We start from the raw sequence: 14,256 nt of genomic DNA, 5'->3' as shown, positions 1-14,256 counted from the left end.
CACAGCCAGGAAGTGTTAAGTGTCTGAGACCAAATTTGAACTCAGGTGCTCCTGACTTCAGAGCTGGTGCTCTATTCACTGTGCCACCTAGCTGCCCCAGCATCTTTCTTCATAGGTTCTTTATATTTAATTTGGATATTCATAATAGAACGACTTATTCAATCAAAGTTCTTCTTTAAACAATATTGCTGTTACTGTCTACAATGCTCTCAGTTCTGCTCGTTTTGCTCTTCATTAATTCATGCAAGTCTTTCCATATTTTTCTAAGATTATTGAGCTCATCATTTCTTGTCACAGTAGCATTCCATAACAACCACATACCACAACTTCTTCAGCTAATCCCCAAATATTTCCTGCAAAGTCCAGTTCTCAGCTTATATCTTGAAAGTACTTTTTTCCCCCTTCATTAGAATGGGAGCTCCCTTGGGACATGACTTTTATGCCTGGCACATTGTAAATGTTTAATAATTGCTTGATTGACTTTTAGAAATTATCCAGCAATAAGTAAATGCCAATTTAATAAATGAATCTAAAGTTAAAAATAAATACTTGAGTAGGAGATAGAACGCTGGGCCTGGAATCAGAAAGCTCTGGCTTCAAACTCTACTTCTGATACTTATCTGTTGTGTAATTCTGGCCAAATCAGTTAACTTCTCAGTCATGGAGAAAATTCTCTAAAATCTATTTATTAAACCAGAGATATGTTGCAGTTTACACATTTATAGTATGAAATCCTCCACTACGATTGCTGCAAAAATAAATAAATCAAATAAACAAAATAGGTTTGATATACTTTTCAAGAAATTGTTTTCTTTTAATTTATTTGTGATTCACAGATAACCAAGTATTTCCAGTATTTTTGTTCATCCATTTAGGGCATTCAAGACTTAAAGATAAAATGTTCTTATTATGTCTTTGATAATTTCCAAGGTCTCAGTTTTATATCTTCAAAAATAGAGGATTAATTTTAAGTCAAGAGATCTGATTATCTCAACCACAATTTCTTTTAAAGTGAGGTTGGATTAATTGACCCATAAGACTCTTTCCAACTTCAATCTGTGATTTAAAAAATTCTTACAATTTTAATATTAATTATAATGATAATAACTATTTAATAAGGTCACAAAATGAATTTGCCTGGGAGACAAGGGAAAGGGATACAGCAAGCTTAAATTCCTTTCTGTTTGTTTTAGAATTAAGTTCAAAATGTGTGTGAAGTAATTGTCCTGTTTTCCAAATGCCTGGGGACTTGCCAGGTCTGTGGATGACTGTTATTTCCAGTGGGGAAGGTTTCATTATTAAGCCAGTGCAGCAATCAGCAATTCATCACGTAAAAGGACAATATCCAGATTCTCAACCTTAAGTTATCCATCACCTGTACTAAAACTTACAATGTGGGGAAGCAAGGCCACATCTGGGGGCTCTATCCCGGGAAGGTGCGGCCGTAGCTAACCCGCTCCTTCCTCCCACAGCTGTGCAAAAAGGAGTCAATGAGGTGGATCACATGGCTTTTCAGGAATGTGGTCGATGTGTATGGGTGGAGGGGGAGGCGAGTGAACTGGTTCCCCAGCCCAGTGACCTACCCTTTGCAGCCAGCTGCAGGGAAATAGGCAGAAAGAGCGACCAATAGCTTCTCGGAGAGGTTCCCTGGACCCGCCAATCACAGAGTGCTCAAGTAAGGGGGAAAAAAAGAAAAGGAAAAAAAAAGAAGAGAAAAAAAATGCTGCTCAGTAGACTCGGTTGATCTCCGTTGTAAGAAATCTGAGCTGGACTAGTGAGACATAGAATACACATTCAATACACACACACACACACACACACACACACACACACACACACTCTTCAGGCACAGCAGATAACTAAGGCTAAGGCAATCACAACTATACAGGAGTGAAGAAAGACAGAAGAAGCCGAAGAGGAACCCTGGCTGGCAGAAGTCATTCTCCTAAGAAACTGGCGGCATTTGTGCAGCGGGGATCCAATCTCTGATGGTGAGTGTTGCCACTCCAGCCAAGTTAGGTCTCCCTCCCTGAGGCGTCATAACTGGTGGAGTTTCCTTGCTTAGCAGAAAGTGCAGTAGGGGGTGGGGAATGAGGGGGAAAGCTCTAGTGACGTGTCCAATTTACTTTGGGCAGCATATGTTGGGAAGAGATGCATTTTATTTTCTTCTTTTTGGGGAAAATCTCCAGTATCTATAATGTCGATTTCATTGCGTGGGGTGGGGATTTTTTTTTTAACCTTTCCTCTCCTTTTCTTTCTTCTCCTCTCCTCCCCTCTCCTATCTCTCTTGTCCTGTGCTGCTCTGTGCTGTCCTGTCCTGTTCTGTCCTGTCCCCGTCCTGTCCTCTTCTCTTCTCTCCTCTACGCTCCTTTCTGCTCCTCTCCTCTCCTTTCTTCTCTTCTCTCTTCCTCTCTTCTCTCCTCTCTTCTCCTCATCTCTCTTCCCCTCTTCTCTTATCTTTGTCTCTGTCTGTCTCTTGGCATCCCACCTTTCCCTCCGAGTTATGCTCCTCTAACTTAGTTTGACTATACCACACAATATCGCAAATTTACTAGATCAGAGAATTGTGTTTCTCTGGGATGGGTTTTGCAGTCTCTTAAAAAAGCATTGTGATTGGGAACTCTTAGCCCTCTGCCATTGTTCTTATCAGCAACACCCATCAGGGAATTGTCTTCTAGCAAATCTCTTTTGCTTATTTATGGGTATATCACCACTTATCAAGTGGTATTTTTAATATATCTTTTAAAACTGCGGATCTCTTAAGTAGCATAGCAAGGAAGAAGGTAAGGCTATATTGGCTAAAGGGATATATATTTCACCTATAAAACAATTTGTTCCACTTCTGGAGGAAAGATCATTGATGTTTACTTTTTTATTGGGAAAAAAAGTACTTTTTATCTTTTCTTCACATCTCAGAACCCATCAAAGCTAAGGAACTGAAGGCTCCTATGATCTGATTGGTTAACAGGTGCCTTTTTTTCCTACTTCCATTAGTCACCCATAATCATCCTCTCTTTGGGGGTGCTCACCAGCTAATGTAAATTCATGATTAATAGATGTTTCCTTGTCAAATTTCCCTCCTCTTCTCAACATTTGGAGGGAAAAAAGTAAAAATTTAATGTCACTTTCAGTCATTGATTATTTTTTATTATGAGGCAAAATTTCCTATTTAATATTACTTTCCAGAATATACAAGACCCGAATTTATTGTTTTCTTCAGTTGTTATAAAGTAACTTTGTTGCAAGAACTTTGGATTCTGTGTAATAATATTCAGGTGAGCTTTCACTCTAATGCTCAGAAGAGTTTGGAAAGAAAAACAAAAAATGTCGAGCTATCTGTTCATTTGTATTTTATAACAAAGTGTTTTCCTTAGTTTATTTTTTTAAAATTATGAACAGTGAAATTAATTTATATGTTTTTATCTAATGAGGATCTTCTATTTGACTTTTCATAGTACAATTTAGTGGTAGTTCGGTATTTGTAGTTGGACATACATTTGTTTTTTTGAAACAAAATGAAGGCGGTAATTGCTTTTAATAAAAAAGATGAGCTCATTCATAGATATTTCAATTGAATTGTATTTAAATGCATATTTCTCTATAAGAAATTTATAGTGGCTGTTTTAAAATTAAAATTTATGAACATCAGTAGAAAAGCAAAAACTATAAAAATCATGGAAAACTATTGCCAGCTTTTAGAACTTAACTTTTGAATTTTATTATAATGATTTCTCTCTCATATCTTGAAATCCAATTCCTCTGAAGTCTTTTTATTTAAAATCAAAAGAAACTTTTGATTTTAAGACTACTTGATAATTTTAAGATTTGAGAATAAAATAAACTTTGAGGTCTCTTGCATATTTTAGATAATTCTAAGTAAGTTGCTTTATGGGAGAAAAATTCTCTATTTGATTCTATTGGAGTTAATACCTGAAACAAAAAGAAAATGTACTGATAATCATTTTATGATTATACTTGGTAAAGCAAGCATAGGATTCCACTGCTGGAAAGTACAACTATCATAATCAAAACAGAAAGTGCCTGTTTACATAATATTGCCTTATCAATTGTACAAAGCAAAGTTAAAGTGTTAGGAACAGATCTGTACTATATATACATTAAGATGCATCAAAACTACATTGGATCCATAGTTTCATTGATATGGTATGGTCCACAGAAATGAGGAAGGAGTATATTATGGGCATTGGTAAGATACTATGAAAAGTCACTGAGGTGGGAGAGAGAATGCAGAGCTTCTAAAAAGATCTATTTGGCTATATGTTAAAGGAAATAATGTGAATGTTTAATCCTGAAAGTAATGGCTGGAGCAAAATTATCATTATTACTATATTCTAGTCTGAGAGATTAATATTTTACCCTAGGGTTGATGACAAGTCTCTGAATGATTTTGAATAGATTAATGACATAGTCATATTTGCTCTTTTGGAAGATAATTTTGGTAGTTTTGTGGAAGATGAATTAAAGGGAGAGATTAAAAACTAGGAATCCTATTTGGAGCCCATTGTGAAATAAGATAGATAATGAAGATTTTAATTTGGGTAGTTATTCTGTAAATTGAAAGGAGATGGATTACACAGAGAAATTTTAGAGGGAGAATCAACAAAAGTTGGTAAATGATTTGATATGACTAACCTGGGAGGTTATGAATCTGGTTGGCTAGAAGGATGGAGACATGCTCAGCAGAAACAGAAGTTGGAGAAAGAGCAAATTTAGGTGAAAAGATAGTGAATTTCAGTTTGTACATGTTGAGTTCAATAGTAAGACATCTATTTGGAGAAGCTCAGAAGTTGCTGATGTGAGACTAGATATTCAAAAGAGAGTATAAATGAATAATAATAGTGGTAATAATAATAATAATAGCTAATCTTTATATGGTACCTATTACATGTCAGGTTGTGCCAAGTGCTTTTTATTTTAAAAAATCTCTTTTGATTCATACAACAATTCTGGGAGGTAGGTGACCTTATTATTCCCATTATACAAATGAAGAAAATGAGAATTTAACTAGTGAGTGTCTCAGATTGAATTTGAATTCAGGTCTTCCTGGCATTAGATTGTAAACTCCTTGAGGACAGAAACTGCTTTTTGTCTCTTTTTATATTCCCAGCAGTTAGCGTGGTACTTACTATGTGCTTAATAAATATTGATTGATTGATTGATTCCAAGCCTGGAACTGTATTGATTGAGATACTTAAAAGATATGGGAGTTGCCTGTATGAAGCAGAAGAGAGCTGATGAAATCAACTAGAGAAAAAGTGTAGTGAGGGAAGATCTAGGACATAATCTTGGGGGACAAGGATAGTTAGGATACAATAAATGAATAATAATCTAGTAAAGGTGTCAGAGGAGTGTTCAGGAAAATCAGAAAGCAATGTTATCAAATCTGAGGAAAGAGAAAGTATCTAATGAAAAGGGAAGATAACATTGTCGAAGTGTTACATTACAGATATACAGATATAAGAAGTATGAGAATTTAGAAAAGACCATCAATTTAGCAATGAAGAGATTCCTGGTAACCTTGGAGAGATCATTTTATTTCAAATGAGTAGTGATATTGGAAGCTAGATTACAAAGTTTTGAAACCTAAGTGGGAGGGGGGGAGAGGAAATTATATCAATGGACTCCTGGAAAAATGTAACATTTGCGGGAGATATCTTGTTTGTGAAGAGATTTCAAAGCTGAAGTTTGTCCACTGAATTAACTTTTTTCTTTCAGTTTTGTTAACTGAATTAACAAATGAGATACTATGAATCAATCAGTTTTGTGAATGAGATGTATAAAAATCATCTATTAAAGCTTCCCTGTTCTCCATCTTTTTACCTTAATGCATGCATAGATAATTCTCATAAAGCTTTTATGGAAATGAAAAAAGTAGGTATATTATTTAATATTTGCTGATATCTTATTTAAATTAACCATTGTACCATCTTTTCTTTTGTTAACTTCTATTTTCAAATCTTAAACATTGATATTTGGTGCCTTATAAATTGCTTTCTTCTACACGAATTTCCTTGCTGTGTATTTAATCAAGTTTTTTAGACTTCACTCATAAATGTCTTCAGGTGATTTGCCATAAAGAAGTCTCACATCAAGTTTTTTTTTTTTTTTTTGGCATGATCAAGTATTTGTTGACAGAAGCAGTACTGGGGCTTTTTGGTCTCTTCATTTTGTCAGCTGTTTTATGTAGGTGAAGTTCTCATGACAAAATCCTAGTAGTGGAATTCTAGACTTATTCTCCTAGCCTATCATATTAGAGTTCCAGAGCTTAACTGGTTGTATTTCCTCTTGGATTCTTCTGATACCAGTTCAAGTCTCCACCTGGTATGTGCCCTTCACATTATTGCCAGTGATTAATGCCTCATTGATATTTCCTCAATACAATTGATAACTGATCAATATTAAGTAGATTTTATAGATATTTATTGAAAAGATATAGCAAGAACAGAAATACAAGTATATCCCTCCTTCCACTTGGAACCAGAGGAACATTCTCTGCACTATTTAGATTTCTGGAGAGAGTGGCTACCACAAACATTCATTCCACCACCCTGTTTAATTTGGGCTAAGGCACTGCTGATTGATGAATCTCTCTTGCTTGTAAGATCCTATGTCTTAGCTGCTAAGTCAATACAGTAATAGTTGGATCAGCAGGTTGCTCCTCAGGGTTGGATACTTTCCATGTATGATTGATGGACCTCCGAGTCTTTTCTAATCTTTCAAAACTCAAAATGTCAAAGTTTGGTCATTTTACCTCTGATATTCCTTTGTCACAGATCAGAAAAAAAAAACAAATAGGTACAGTAGGTACAGAAGAAACAAGTAGTATGTGTTCATGGATTACATGTAGTTTATAAGAAAATAAAGCCCCACCCTACCCCACCTCTCTATCTTGATGATGCTCTGAGAACCAGACTCATTGGCTTGTCCTAATGTTAGACACATCATCTATCTGAGGAACAGAAAAGTGACTTTGGGGATAGGGAGGGAGTTCTTGGGATTTAGGATGAAAAGAAGAATCTAAGAAATAAATGAGACAAAAATGGTGATTAGAATCAGCATCTTTATTTTTGTTCATTTTTAATTTCTTTGGAGTTGACAACTTAAGCAATTCTTTATTCTTTTAATTTGATATTGATTTTGATGGAACATTAATTCCAAAATTATTCTTTATTACTGTCTTACACACGATGCTCCAAAAGTCTAGTTTAGTTTTAAGTTACCAAATAAATAGTTTTAAAGCTGTTAAAGTTTTAAGAATTAAACCTGCACTAAGACTTTTGGGACAGTTTCTCTATCTAAATTTATGAGTATATGTTGTTTCTCCCAATAAAATGCCAGCTTCTTAAGGTCAGGAACTATTTCCTTTTTATCTTTCATTCTCATCACTAGTACAGGACCTGATATATAATACATATTTAATAAATGTTTATTGATTTATTGATAGGAAACTATAATGGTGAAGTAAAAGAAATAAAGAATATATGAGTAAAAATGATTATGAATCCTTTTCTAATCCTCTCTGTTTTTGTTGTCAAGGCTATACCTTTCTAATGATCTTCCTCATCTTAGTCTAACCTCTTTCTGTCTCTATTCTACACAATTGTCAAATCAATATTTCTAAAACAATGTCTAACTTTATCAAGCTCCTAATCCAAACCTTTCAGGGCTCTCAGATGCTTCCAGATAAAATACAGACCTCTCAATCTCACATTTAAACACACTCACAATATGATGTTCCTTTGTCTATATAGATTTTTTTTTCATGTTACTCCCCTTTATACATTTTCCATTGTAGTCAAATTGGCCTTATTACCTCTTCCCCATCATGACATTCCACCCATTCATCCATATGTTTGCACAGGTGGTCCTCTGTCACTGTAAATACTTTCTCTCATGCTGATGCTTAGATTTCCTGGAGTCCTTGAAACTATTTTAGGTGCTACCTCAGGCCTTTCTTCTTGTCCCAAGTTGTTAGTGCTTGTTCCTTTCTGAAATTACTTTGTATTTGTTTTTTGGGAACTTTGTATTTATCTGTGTACATGTTGGTTCTTCAAAGTTCCTGGAGAAAGAGGATTTTTAAATTTTTTATTTTGGAGTATTTAGTTCTCTGTATAAGTGTTTTGTGTATATAAACTCTTCAGGAAATATTTGTTGAATGGATTTGAATGGCTAAATTCCTTCCTTCTTGAAAGTATCATGCAGCTAAGTTTTGGCCTCTCATTCACACAATCATATTCTAATTTATTATAGGACTTTATTAATTGTAATATAAATTAGGATCTACATTATGGAAGGGGAAATTGGTGTGCATTGATAGGGGAAATTTGCTTCTAGAGAATAGGTATAGTACATCAAGTGTTAGTGGACCAAGTGTTAGACTGGAAGTTAGAACTTAAAAACCTGAGGTCCATTTCCTGCCTCAGACATTTACTAGTTGTATGAATGAGCAAGTCAGTTTATCTCTTAGGCAAATCACTTTACCTTTCTTAGTTTCTTCATCCATTAAATGGGGATAATAATAACATTTATCTCAGAAATTGTTATGATGTTCAAACGAGATAAAATATATAAAGTGTTTTGCAAATCTTAAAACATTATATTAATGCTAATTATTATACTAACAAAATCATAGTCCTAGTCTAAAATAAAATTAAAAGTTATTGATGTGCATTTATTTATTCTTTCTTCATAGGAGACACCAAAAATAGTTTGTTCATTTCATGTGCAACAAACTCCCTTTCTGAGAGCATTATGTAGTATAAACTGGATCTGTGTTCAAATTATAGCTCTAGTTTTTTGTTATGTGTGACTTTGGAAACAATCATTTACTTGGTCATTTTGTTCTCTGTAAAACAAGGAGATTGAGAAACATGATATTTAATGTTTCTTCCAGCTGAAAACCTTATACTTATATGTTGTGAACTTAAAATAAAAAGTTTTGGTATGGATTTTAAGGGTAACTTTGTTACTTCCCAATCTTCAGAAAATACTATTTGAGGTGTGGATTGGCGATCCCAAACTAAACTGCTAGTTTGATTGAAAGTTATATTGGATTGATTTGACTGGGTGTTGCTTTTTATTGCTTATTCATATGGGTGGGGACAGTGTTGTGAAGTTTTATTCTGGAACCTCCTAAAAACCCTAATTCTGCAAGTGAAAAATACTTGCGACCTTTTATTAAATATGCACTTGAGAAAAAAGATCAACTTCCTATCTTTTTATTTTAAATCTACATTGCAATATTGATATAACTTTAAAAGTCCCATTTCCTCTTTTAATGATGGTGGGGTATAGAGTAGAAAAATTACTAAGTTCTGAGCAAATTCATATGAAAAATGCATGTTCATTAATAGTGTGTTTAACATTGTTGGAAACAAAATGTTCAGTCAGCTGGGGTTTTTGCTGTTGCTGTTGTTGTTGTTGTTGTTTGAATCAAAATGCGTAGGAGAAATATAGAACCAAAAATCTAGACTTGGAAAGGACCACAGAGGCCAACTGGTTTAATTCCTCATCTTACAGATGTAGATACTGAGACTCAGTAAGTAAATATCTTAAAAGTCACACAAGTAATTATTTTCAGAGAAGAGATTTTACCCAAGGTCCTGAGACTCACTTTCCTTAATTACTTTCTTTCTGGATCATATTCTCAGTCCTGCAGGGAAGCCCCTTTTAGATCCACCTGTATAATTACTCAACTCTAAGGGAGGATTTTTCTTGAGAAGGGAAATGCTTCATAAAGGTATTTTGTATTTGTCTGGAAAATAATGTTTATTCTGAGTACTGCTTAGGTTGCAAGTGGGAAGCCAAACTCTATTGTAGTTGTTTTTGAATCAGCTTTTTATAATATGGTTTGATTATTTGCATTATGAAGCCCTGTGAAAATTCATATCAAATATAAATATCAGCAACACATTATAAATCATTATGAATTATTTTAGCACCATCTTGCTTCTGCTTTCTTCCACTAGTCTGAATAATCAAAAGAAAACGGTAACATGAAGATAGTCCTAGTATTCCTGTTTGTTTTCTTAGTTATCCTTTATGATTAGATGTTCCCACAAGGATAACCAAAAGTAAAAATGTGTTTCTAGCCCCAAATCAAAATGTAGTATTTAATTGGGAAATTTCAAATCTCTCAAAAATAATTTAACATATATATATTCATTATTTTCCTATTTTGATCAACAGTTTTCTTTCTTTTAAGTGATTTGGTGTTATGTGAAATTCATAGCTAGAAATAGTTGCATCAAAGAAGGCATGCAAAATTTCATTATCTTATGGCATGCCACTTATAAGAACTATTTGCCTATTATGGAAAGAATTTTGAAATGCAAACTTTTTTGACAAGAACTTATGTTTTTTATACCTGGATAATTGTGTTGGCTAAAGTTACTCAATGTGTTTAAAAGACATTCCTCATACTGGGAACATACTGTCTTCTCATATTTATTTCTTGAAATCCTCTTTTTTCTAGGCCAAGTTTGGGTGCCACTCCCTCCTCCGAGCTGGAAGTGATTACTCTCATTACATTTTCTTGGAGTGCTTTGCCTGTAATTCTCCTCTGTTCCTACCATATATTATATTGGTCTGTATATGTATCTTTTCTCCTCCCTCCCCATCCCAGATCATAATCTCTCTGAACATAGACTACTATCATTTATTGCAGGATTGTATCTGTAGTATCAATCAATCAACAAGCATTTATTAAGCTCTAGGCACTATGCTGAACATTTGTTTCAGGGTCTTGTTTTAAACACTCATTAGGCTTAAGTTGATTGCATTGTTGTAAATGAGGTTAGCACTGTGAGTTAGAGCTATGTGTAGTCCAGATAGGGTTGTTTTTTTTTTTTTTTTTTAATTTTACAACCACAGGAAGAGACTTATCCTGATCATCTATCTTGCAAATGCTACATAAAAATTGACTCATTTTCTCAAATACTTGGGTCAGTAGATCTATGAGAAATAATGCATAATTTCAGATCATTGATTTCTGTCCAGCACATTGACAGCACTATTAAAAAGACCAAAGCCTAATATCATTTGCATGAACTAGATCAGAAGGCATACTTCTTAAAAAGGAATGGGAAAATAGATTCCTTTCTTCAAAATATCAGTGCAAGTAGTAAGGTATATGCTTTTTTCTTTTGGTACTAAATAGTAAAGGCATGCATTTAGCTTTTAAGTTAAGTTTTAAGTTGAGCAAAAAAGCAAACATCCTACTTTATGAATTAAAAATATAATTAAAATAAAGGATTTGTAAAGAAAATGAAACAAAGAATAAACTAATACTTTTCTGAGATTATTACAGATTATATAACCCACAAAAGACCACAGAATTTCAGTCCTCACAGATCAATTAGTCCACGTCATACCTCATTACATTTTTCATCATTCTTGACAAGTGATCATCCAAACCTTACCAGTAGACATGCAGCAAAAGGGGAACTCGCTAATTCCTGAAACAGCCTATTCTGTATTGCTTATCAGCGACTTGAATGCTGGTTTGACAGTTGTTTTATTTGATGATTAAATGAGTAGTTATACGTGGTGCTGCTTTTTAATTAAGTAATACAGTTGATTTTGATAGATTAATCTTAAATTGTTATGTCAAGAATCAAGATTATATTTTGGTAACTTCATAAATATAGATATTGAACCATGAAAAAGGACAAATAGTGCTATTTTATGAATAAGTAATCTCTGTAGTCATTTTCTTCTTTTTTTAAAAAAATATTTTATTCTGACCTTAAGCAATGAAACAAACATTTCCATAATATAACAGAATAGAAAAAATAAAATGATTGCACATGAAACTGCAAATCTACTATGTATAACTTAATTATTCCTTTTAAATATATAATAAAGTTATCATATAACTTTTTTACCCCTTTTTTCTCCTTCCCCAAATGACTACCATTTGACATCTATACATATACATACACACACATCATTTTGTACATACTTATCTATATAAATTCTTTCTCTAGATGCAAATAACAGTTTCCTTCATAGGTCTTTTGTAGTTAATTTTTATCATCAATGACCTTGAAGTTCCTTTCAAGTTATAATTCTGTGATTCTTTAATCTAAAATTTCTCTTAAAGAATGGGGGCTTACCTGGTTGTAGTTAATGGGTTACATGGAAGGGTATTTCAGAGAGCCACAGAATTTTAGACCTCAGCAATCATGTTGATCCCTATCTAAGAAAGAATCTTCTCTCTTTAGACCATATCTAACAAGTAGATATTTCAGTCTTTTGATGACCACTTGAAGACTTCCAGTGGTGGTAGTGGTGGTGGGAATATTCTGTTTCCTAAGGCAGCCAATTTCATTTGTTATAGTTGTAATTTAATCATTTAATTGATTAGTAAGCAACTATTAAAAGTCTATTGTGTGGCAGACACTGTGCTAAGTATGGGGGAGAAAAATGAAACAGAATTCACTCTCAAGAAGCTATTAGTCTAATGAGGCAGATAGCATGAAAATAGTTATATGCAGTAATAGTAATAGCTAACATTTATGTGGAACCTACTATGTGCCATATGCTGTGCTAAAAGTCTGACAGATATTATCTCATTTGATCCTAACAACAATCCTGGGAAATATATATTATTATCCCTATCTCACAGATGAGGAAACTGAGTTAAAGAGAGCTTAAATGACTTGTCCAGCATCACAATATAGTAAATATCTGAGACTGTATTTAAATTTGGGTCTTCCTGACTCCAGTACCAGCTTTTTATCCACTACACTATCAATCAAGTTACACACAAGACATATTGGGCATAATCTACAGAGGAAGACACTAGCATTAAGAGGGATTGGGAAAGATATCTATTCTATGGGAAAGAGCAAGACTTCTTAAACTTTTTCCACTTGCAACCCCTTTTCACCCAAGAAATTATGATGTGGCCCCAGATATGTAAAATAGATACACAAATCAAACATTTACTGAAAATAAATCATGATTCTGTGACCTCCACATCTAGTATATGACTCCAAGTAGGGTCCCAATCCACAGTTTAAGAAGCTTTATTTTTTTAGAAGGTAAAATTTTAGCTGGGACTTAACAGGTGCCAAGTTCTAATCATTAAGACAAAATGTGATTCTTGCTTTTTATTCCTCTGAGTCCAAACAGAACAAATCTAGTACTTCCAAGTAACAGTACTTTATCTTCTTAAACTTTGCCTTCTCTTTTCCAGGCTACAAATTTCCAGTTCCTTTAATTGATATTTATATGTGGCTTGAAACTGAGGCCTTTCATCATCCCGGTGGATGGTGGTTTTATTCCTGATGCTTTCCAGTTTGTAAGTGGTTTTTCTAAACAGTGATGGTCATACAGTTTTCTTGAAGTGTTCCTTCAGAGCATAGTAGGACCATCACATTATATCTAAAAGTTATGTCACCTTTAATGTAGTTCTCATCCTAAAATTTTATTTTTATCATATTAGCCTTTTGGAAAGTAAATTGGCATCTTTCAAATGTATTTCTCTCTTAGGGAAAGTCTATTTCAAAAGGTCTTGCATCCTAATAGGGGTTGTATTGTTATTAGAAAGGCATTTTAGGCTTTAATTATTTTCATTGTTCTCAAAATGTTTTTTGGCCTCTAAACATCTTAAAATTAAAATTAAAGAATGATTAATTAAAAAATTAAAGTTAGAAACATGCAGTTGATGTGGTGCAAGAACATAATTTGTCCATCCATTGTCAGGAATGACGTAGAACTTTCTTGGAGCCTATTACATTCTTATTGTCCCACACAGAGGGAGGTGGAATTCTTAGTATATTTAAGGCATATTATACTCCTCCTGTTTCATCTTGCAATAACTCATATAGAGATAATGCTCATGTGAGTTTGTTCTGGATTAGGACCCTCCCTAACTGCTCTCTAACTCTCTAAATCCCTCCTTTACTTTCCCCTCACCCTCTAAACTTTAAAAAGCCCCTTCACTCATAGCTTGCTGCTAAAATCATATCTGATTTTGCTCATGAACCTTTTCACATCAATAAAGAACACCCTTTGACTATGATAACGCCTGTTGTGAATTTTTTACATTTCAAACCATTCTCCCATGACCTGCTACTTCTTCATAGAGATAAGAACACCAGTTAAATAAATCTAAAGATTTTAGAATACTACTACTTATTATAACTATTTTGACCTAATATGAGGATTTAAAAAATCACAGCCTCTGTGACCACACAGTTGGTTAGCAAATTCTTGATGTTAGTCCCT

General features: G+C 33.8%; 1 protein-coding gene across 4 annotated transcripts in view; it reads left to right on the top strand.

Annotated features, from left to right (window-relative positions):
- The first annotated feature begins 1,814 nt into the window (after positions 1-1,814).
- The window catches only part of ARHGEF10 (Rho guanine nucleotide exchange factor 10), a 221,909-nt gene continuing 209,467 nt past the window's right edge, over positions 1,815-14,256 (top strand). For all 4 annotated transcript variants that reach the window (XM_051976003.1, XM_051976002.1, XM_051976004.1 and 1 more), the window contains exon 1: positions 1,815-1,991. The gene's annotated coding sequence lies outside the window, so the exon portion shown is untranslated. The remainder of the gene's footprint in view (positions 1,992-14,256) is intronic.

The sequence above is a fragment of the Antechinus flavipes genome, chromosome 2 (genome assembly GCF_016432865.1).
Source record: "Antechinus flavipes isolate AdamAnt ecotype Samford, QLD, Australia chromosome 2, AdamAnt_v2, whole genome shotgun sequence".
Lineage (NCBI taxonomy): Eukaryota > Metazoa > Chordata > Mammalia > Dasyuromorphia > Dasyuridae > Antechinus > Antechinus flavipes.
Note: the sequence above shows the minus strand (reverse complement) of the source record. Positions and strands in the feature narration are given on the sequence as shown.